The sequence below is a fragment of the Hypanus sabinus genome, chromosome 10 (genome assembly GCF_030144855.1).
Source record: "Hypanus sabinus isolate sHypSab1 chromosome 10, sHypSab1.hap1, whole genome shotgun sequence".
Lineage (NCBI taxonomy): Eukaryota > Metazoa > Chordata > Chondrichthyes > Myliobatiformes > Dasyatidae > Hypanus > Hypanus sabinus.
This window is the reverse complement of record NC_082715.1, coordinates 144,744,379-144,752,418: the sequence shown is the minus strand read 5'-3', so window position 1 is coordinate 144,752,418 and position 8,040 is coordinate 144,744,379. Positions and strand designations below refer to the sequence as shown.

General features: G+C 42.7%; 1 long non-coding RNA gene across 2 annotated transcripts in view; it reads right to left on the bottom strand.

Annotated features, from left to right (window-relative positions):
• Positions 1–500: 500 nt before the first annotated feature.
• Positions 501–8,040, bottom strand: part of LOC132401196 (uncharacterized) — a 45,958-nt gene continuing 38,418 nt past the window's right edge. For both annotated transcript variants that reach the window (XR_009514527.1, XR_009514526.1), the window contains 2 exons: positions 6,604–6,730; positions 501–2,822 (listed from right to left, as the gene is read on the bottom strand). This is a non-coding gene — a long non-coding RNA (uncharacterized LOC132401196). The remainder of the gene's footprint in view (positions 2,823–6,603; positions 6,731–8,040) is intronic.

The following is an 8,040-nucleotide window of genomic DNA, read 5'->3' as shown; positions in this document are numbered from 1 at the left end:
TCTCACATTAAATGCATGCCCTCTAGTTCTAGATACTTTGACCCTGGGAATAGATATCAGCTGTCTACTCTTTCTTTCCTTTTCATCATCTTATGAACATCTGTCAGGTGTCCCCTCAGCCCCTGTGAGATTTTATTCTGCATTCTGTTATTGATTTTCCCTTGACTACCTTGATATATTGATTGATGAAATGAGCTGCATGGATGGCATGCAAAACAAAATTGCTCACTGTACCTTGGCACATGTGACAACAATAAATCTATTTAAGTGAGCTCTGGTTCTCACACACAGATCAGATCAGGCTGCATTTGTGAGAATAGAATCAGAGTTCACATCAGGACACAAGAGAATGCAGACGCTGGGAACTGGAGCAGAAACAAATATTCTAGAGGAACCCAGCAAGTCAGGGAGCATGTGGAGGGAAATAAACTGCTGATGGATCTGGTTGAGATGAAAATTTTGACTTACCAGTTCCTGCAGTTTCTTCTCTGGTGCTGAAGGCAAATACATCCATGATCACTTTATTAGTTACACATGTCTATTTGCTCGTTAATGCAAATATCTAATCAGCCAATCATGTGGCAGAAACTCAATGCATAAAAGCAGGCAGACATGGTCAAGAGGTTCAACTGATGCTCATGCCAATCATCATAATGGGGAAGAAATGTGATCTAAATGACTTTGACTGTTGGTGCCAGATGGGGTGCTTTGAGTATCTCAGAAACTGCTGATCTCATGGGATTTTTTCACACACAACAGTCTCTAGAGTTTACAATGTGAAAATCAAAATCTATCCAGTGAACAGCCATGCTTGTGCACAAACATCCCTTGTTAATGAAAAAGTTCAGAGGAGAATGGTCAGACTGGCTCAAGCTGACAGGAAAGCAACATTAACTCAAATAAACACACATTAGAACAGTGGTGTACAGTAGAGCATCTCTAAATGTACAACCATAAATCATATGATATAGGAGCAGAATTAGGCCATTTGGTCCATTAAGTCTTCTCCACATTTCATCATGGCTTATCCATTTTTCTCTAAGTCTCATCTCCTCTGTTCTTCCTGTAACCCTTAATGCCCTGACTAATCACAAATCTATCAACATCTGCCTTAAATATACCCAATAACTTGGCCTCCACAACCATCTATGGCAACAAATTCCATGGATTCACTACTGTCTGGCAGATAAAATTCCTCTTCTCCTCCATTCTAAATGGATGTCCCTCTATTCTGAGGCTGTACCTTCTGGTCTTAGACTTCCCCACCATAGGAACCATCCTCTCTACATCCAGCCTCCTGAGGCCTTTCAAGATTTGATAGGTTTCAATGAGATCCCCTCACATTCTTCTGAATTCCAGTGAGTACAGGCCCAGAACCATCGATCATTCCTCAGGCAATAAGTCTTTCGTTCCTGGAATCATTCTCCTGAACCTCCTCTGAGCCCCTTCCAACATCAGCACATCTTTTCTTAGATAAAGGGCCCCAAACCAAAAATGATTGTAACCTGTAGGAATTTTCACAGTACTGCTGCCACAGAACAACACATTTCTTGACATTAACACCTGGTTCTGATCATCGGAGAACCAGAGCCTCTGCCTGATCGAGGGGCCACTCACTTTGCCTCTGATCCTAAAGTAAATCATTATCCTGCTGGTAGCAAGGGTGAGGGAGACAAGTTGTGTGGGGTAGGGGGTGATTATCAGGAGAATTGTGGAGGTGGAATTTATTGCCATTATTTTTTGCAACAAAGTTTGAACCAGAGTAGAAAATGTATCTTTATATAATTCCAAAACTTGATGCAAATACTTAAAAGCAAGAAAAATAAAACACTTTTGTAGGTGGAGCTTGCATCTTCAGAATCAATATACTATTTATTAAATGACATAAAAGTCCATGTAAATATTTAAAAGACACTTAGGCAGAAGCATGGATAGGAAAGATTAAGGAGGAGATGAGGCAAAAGCAGCTAACTTAAATGGCTACCTTGGTCAGCATGGGCCAGTTGGGCCGATGGGACTATTTCTGTGTTGTAATATCCACAGTTCCTTTTCTCCCACAGATGCTGCTCAACCTGCTGAGTTTCTCCAGCAGATGCTTTGTTGAGCCAAATTCCAGCATCTGGACACTCACGTGTCTTCAGCATGTAACGTCATGGTTTTTCTGGAATTCTCTGGAATTCTAAAATCAGCGGATGACAAATCTGTGGAATTCACTGCCACAGACGGCTGTGGAGACCAAGTCATTGTGTGCATTTAGAGTGAGTAGGTTCTTGTTTGGTAATGGGGGGGGGGGGAGGTGTTTAAGAGTATGAAGAGAAGGAGGGAGAACAAAGTTATAAAATTGAGTATGATTGAATGGTGGTGAATTCTGCTCTTGTATCTCATGGTCTTATGGTGCCTGGAACAGAATGCCAGTGGAAGTGTGGAAGCAGATGTGGTAACAACGTCTAAGAGGTGTTTAGACAGTCAGGGAATGGAGTGATATGGACCGTGTCCAGGCAAATGGGATTAGTTTGATCAGCAGTGTGTTTGGCACAGACATCACGGACAAGGGCCTGTCCCTGTACAGGCAGTGAATAGACCATGTCCAGGTAAATGAAATAAGTTTGATTGGCTTGTGTTCAGCACACACATCATGGACTAAACTGCTATCCCCGTACCATTCTTCTGTAGTCTGTGTATTTACTCCTAGCTCAGTACGGACCTCTAATATACCTTTAACCCTCAGGTTCGGCCAGTGGCGTTAGTCCAGGGGAAGGCTGTCTCCAGCCCCACCAAACTTGTGAAGTCTTGCTTGTGTGGATGCTGCGTGATAGTTCCCCCTGTACAAATCAGTACCACAAAATAAGAAACAGTACTCCATGTGCAATTAAACAATTGAGCTTTATAATTCTTAATTTGACTATAGGGTTAGTGAAGAAAAACAAAACGAAAAGGGCCCATTTTAATGAAACAGTCTAACGTGCACATTGGAGCTCACAGTTTTCCCATCTATTAGTTCTCCACCGATTACCCGCGGGCATCGTCGACTCTTGACCCCATTCCGTGTCCACTCAGTCCTGCAGTCTATGACCTCTCCGGTCTTGCATCTTCTCTCTCCATCTTGCCGAACAAAAGCCCGCAAATCCCTCACTCTCAGGCGCACAAGAAAGAACTCCCCTCATTGGACGCTGCACATTCCTCGTTATCTCTAGTCATAACCCAAACACTGCTGCTACAGGGAAACCATCACACTAGCAGTGAAACCTTTCCCGGGGTGTTACATACCATATTCAGGGAACTCTGTGGTGAGAAAGGCTTGACCACTGTTAACACAAAGTCTGCACTGAGGGACAAGTGGCGAGGGTCAGAGGAAGCCTATAAATATTTATGGACGTCACTCTGAATACCATTTCATGTAGAGTTCATCTCATCATGATGCACATTCAGAAAGCAGAACGTTGACACAACTGTGTTCAGTGTTTTATGAATTACTCATAAACAACCCAAGGTTCTTGCGGACAGAAGCCGGGGTCTAGGCTAGCCGAGTAGTTTTACACTGCTAGTCACTCAGAGCTGGAACACGCTCTCAGAACTGCAAACTCATTAGTGAGCTCTGAAAGAGAACTAGACAGGTAACAGATTGGGGAACATTACAGCTCTGGTGGTGCAGGGCTTGGAAGCTGTGTTGCTCTTTCAAACAGCTGACTGGTCTTTGCTGTATCTTTTCAGGATTTGTCAAGACCCCTTTTGGCATTCTCTCACTGCTGACTCTTTCAGCAGCTGTGAGAATACTTGTTACAGTTGGTTTCTGGTATTGTAAATAATATTAACAGAGGCAACACCTCATATTCTGTCTGAGTAGCCTCCAACCTGAGGGAATGAACATTGTTCTCCACCTTCCTTTAATTTCTTTCCCCACCCCCTTCACTCCTTTCCTACTCCCCATTCAGGTTTTCCTTCTCACCCCTTCTCTTCTCCTCACCTGCCCATCACCTCGCTATGGTTCCCCGTCTCCTTCTTCGTCCACTGTCCTCTCCTATCTGATTCCTTCTTCTTCAACCCTTTACCTCTTCCACCAATCCCCTCCAAGATTCTTACTTCATCCCCTTGGCCCTCACCTGGTTTCACCTATCACCTGTATTCCATCCCCTCTCCCCACTTTCTTATTCTGGCTTCTGCCCCCTTCTTTTCCAGTCCTGATGAAGGGTCTCGTCCTGAAACGTCGACAATTTATTCATCTTCATCAATGTCATCTAACTCGCTGAGTTCCTCCAGAGAGTGTGTGTGTGTGTGTGTGTTGCACAATATTTTTCATTGGTAGGATCTCGTTACAAAACTCTGTGTCAAAGTTTGAGTCTGTGGGCATGTGTAAAGCACACAAGTGGAATAGTGATAGTGATAGTTAACATCAGAATTAACTTATTCCCTGAACCAATCTGTGACAAGCATCTCAGGTTCATTGTGTTGAAAGTACACTGACTGGTCTCATCAGGGTCTGGTATGACAAGTTCAATGCACAGGAACGTATGAAGACGTAGAGGGGAGTGAACTCAGCCCAGTACATCTCTGGCACAACCCTGCTTACAGCCGTAAGAGGGCAACATCCACCATCAGGGAATCCCACCATCCAGGCCAAGCCATCTCTCATAGCAACCATCGGGTAGGAGGTAGAGAAGCCTATAGTCCCACATCACCAGGTTCAGGAACAGTTACTTCTCTTCAGCCATTCAGTTCTTGGTCCAACCCCCACAGCCCGAATCACACTTTGACCACTTTAACTTTGTTTTTGTTCTTCCTTGCAAAATTGTACAATTTTTGTATAATTTATGTATTTTGTGTGTTAATGCTGCATATATGCTGCCGAAAGAAGCTGCAGAGGGTTGCAAATTTAGTCAGCTCCATCTTGGGTACTAACCTACAAAGTGCCTTGGACATCTTCAGGGAGCAGTGTCTCAGAAAGGCAGCGTCTATTATTAAGGACCTCCAGCACCCAGGGCATGCCCCTTTCTCACTGTTACCATCACGTAGGATGTACAGAAGCCTGGAGCCACACATTCAGCAATTCAGGAACAGCTTCTTCCCATCTGCCATCCAATTCCTAAATGGGCATTGAACCCTTGGACAGTACCTCAGTTTTTTAAACATAGTAACATAGAAAGCCTACAGCACAATACAGGCTCTTTGGTCCACAATGCTGTGCTGAACATATACTTTAGAAATTACCTAGGGTTACCCATAGCCGTCCATTTTTCTAAGCTCCATGCACCTATCCAGGAGTCTCTTAAAAGACCCTGTCGTGTCTGCCTCCACCACTGTTGCCTGCAGCCTATTCCATGCACTCACCACTCTGCGTAAAAAAACTTACCACTGACATCTCCTCTGTATCTACTTCCAAGCACCTTAAAACTGTGACCTCTCATGTTAGCCATTTCAGCCCTGGGAAAAAGCCTCTGACAATATCTCTCATTGTCTTGTGCACCTCTATCAGATCACCTCTCATCCTGCATTGCTCCAAGGGGAAAAGGCCAAGTTCACTCAACATGTTATCATAATGTATGCTCCCCAATCCTGACAACATCCTTGTAAATGTCCTCTGCACCCTTTCTATAGTTTCCACATCCTTCTTGTAGTGAGGTGACCAGAACTGAACACAGTACTCTAAGTGGGGTCTGACCAAGATCCTATAAGGCTGTAACATTACCTCTCAGCTCTTGAACTCAGTCCCATGATTGATGAAGGCCAATACATCATATGCCTTCTTAACCACACAGTCAACCTGTGCAGCAGCTTTGAGTGTCCTATGGACTTGGACCCCAAGATCCCTCTGATCCTCCACACTGCCAAGAGTCTTACCATTAGTACTATATTCTGCCATCATATTTGACCTATGAAAATGAACCACCTCACACTCATATGGATGGAACTCCATCTGCCACTTCTCAGCCCAGTTTTGCATTCCGTCAATGTCCCACTGGAACTTCTGACAGCCCTCCACACTGTCCACAACACCCCCAACCTTTGTGTCATCAGCAAATTTACTAACTCATCCCTCCACTTCCTCATCCAGATCATTTGTAAAACTCACAAAGAAAAGGGGTCCCAAAACAGATCTCTGAGGCACACCACTGGTCACTGACCTCCATGCAGAATATGACCCATCTACACCACTCTTTGCCCTCTATGGGCAAGTCAGTTCTGGATCCACAAGCAAGGTCCCTTTGGATCCCATGCTTCCTTACTTTCTCAGAAAGCCTTACATGGGTTACTTTGTGAAATGCCTTGCTGAAATCCATATATTAAATGAATATATATTATTTCTGTGTTTTGCACTATTTTTAATCTATTCAATATACGTATATTGTAATTAATGTACTTATTTATTATTATCATTATTTTGTTTTTTTCTTCTATATTATTTATTGCATTGAACTGCTGCTGCTAAGTATCAAATTTCATGACACATGCCAGTGACAATAAGCCTGATTCTGATTTATAATGTTATGTGCCTGTGCGTTTGTGTTGTATGTCTTCATTTTCCTGAAATGCCTGCAAGAAAGTGAATCTGAAGGTAGTATATGGTGACATATATACAGCATACTCTAATAATCATACTAAACTTACTTTGATTTTGATGCTGTTGCAGGCTTTATTTCCATTGCACCTGTGCACACGTATTCAAGCATGTCCGACTTTGTGCTTCAGCTGTAACAATGCACTTTCCACGTGAGTGATTGATCTGTGAGATCTCCTTGGAAAAATAAATTGTAAAAATGTACTGTGTTGTTCTGTAAAAGAATGTACTGAATTGAAACACATTTTTCCTTTAAAGCATTATGTTAAGTTAAAGATAAAAGTAAATCAGTTGCCAAGAGCCTTGGAGAACGGTCGGCTGAGTTATTACTCTGGAGAGTGGCAGCGACATTCTGCAATGCTGCAATGGCATCTCCTGTGCTCTTCTGGTAATGAGAGCTCCCCTCACACCATTAACAATAAGTTCCTGCATCAACACCTTATCTCCAAGGAAGATGGACCTCAAATCAAGCACACCCGTAATCTCTCCCACCCAGTCACTACTTTATAAAGAGCAGACGTTCAAAAGAGGAGCGAGGAAAATAAATGAAATTGAGATAGTGATTGTCAGGAATTAAGAGTATAATGGAACTTCAGGGCCACTTAATGCTTTTGAAAGGTCAGACGTGATCGCAGAAGAAAATGGTAGCTTTCAGATGTGCACTGTGAATGACAATAGATGGCATCTAACTGCCAATGTGAAATCTGTGGAATTTGAATATTATGAAGTTTTTATTAGAGTTAATAGATATTTTATATTATTTATTTGCTTAAACTATACAACAAAAACCAATAAGGAAAGATATATCTTATGATAAAATGGACCAGTTCATTTTTAAAATACCTTCATCGACACAAAAAACAAGAATGGTCATTTTCCAGGAGGGACAGCATGTGGTCCATTAGCTCTGAAGGTCAAACATCCCCAAGGGCCAGGCAAGAAGAGAAATTGTTTGGCACACTCAGGCTTTGATAGTCCAGAAGTCTGTAATAGGTGAACCTTCAGCATGTGATATTTGTTGCTTTCAGGCACATTCAAGCAGACTCGCACTCTCACTGCTGTGGAACTACTGAGTAAAGCTGCTACATGGTAATATCTAGTGTCAACTGAGGAGATTCCTCGCTGCGCCATTTGGGCTTTGGCTCATACAAACCAAGCAGTGTCATTTTGCTTCCAAAATCCCAGCAGTTTCAAAGCGACCACATTGGTCAATGTGTTCAAAAACTCTGGAGTCGTCCTAGACCATCAGGGTCACCAATGTGGGTTTTCCCGAATAAGAAGGCAGAGGTACTTTACATTTATTGTTTTGTTTTCAAAGAACTCTTGATGCTGCAAATGCCTGATCAAGTTTGCATAGCCCTCATTAATGTAATTATCAATGACTATATAAATAAAATGGCTGATAGTCTGCACTCAGTCAGGCAAAAGTGCATAGTTCCTCATCCTTTCTCTGCCTCAATAACCCAGTCAGCAGGGCCTCCAAATCA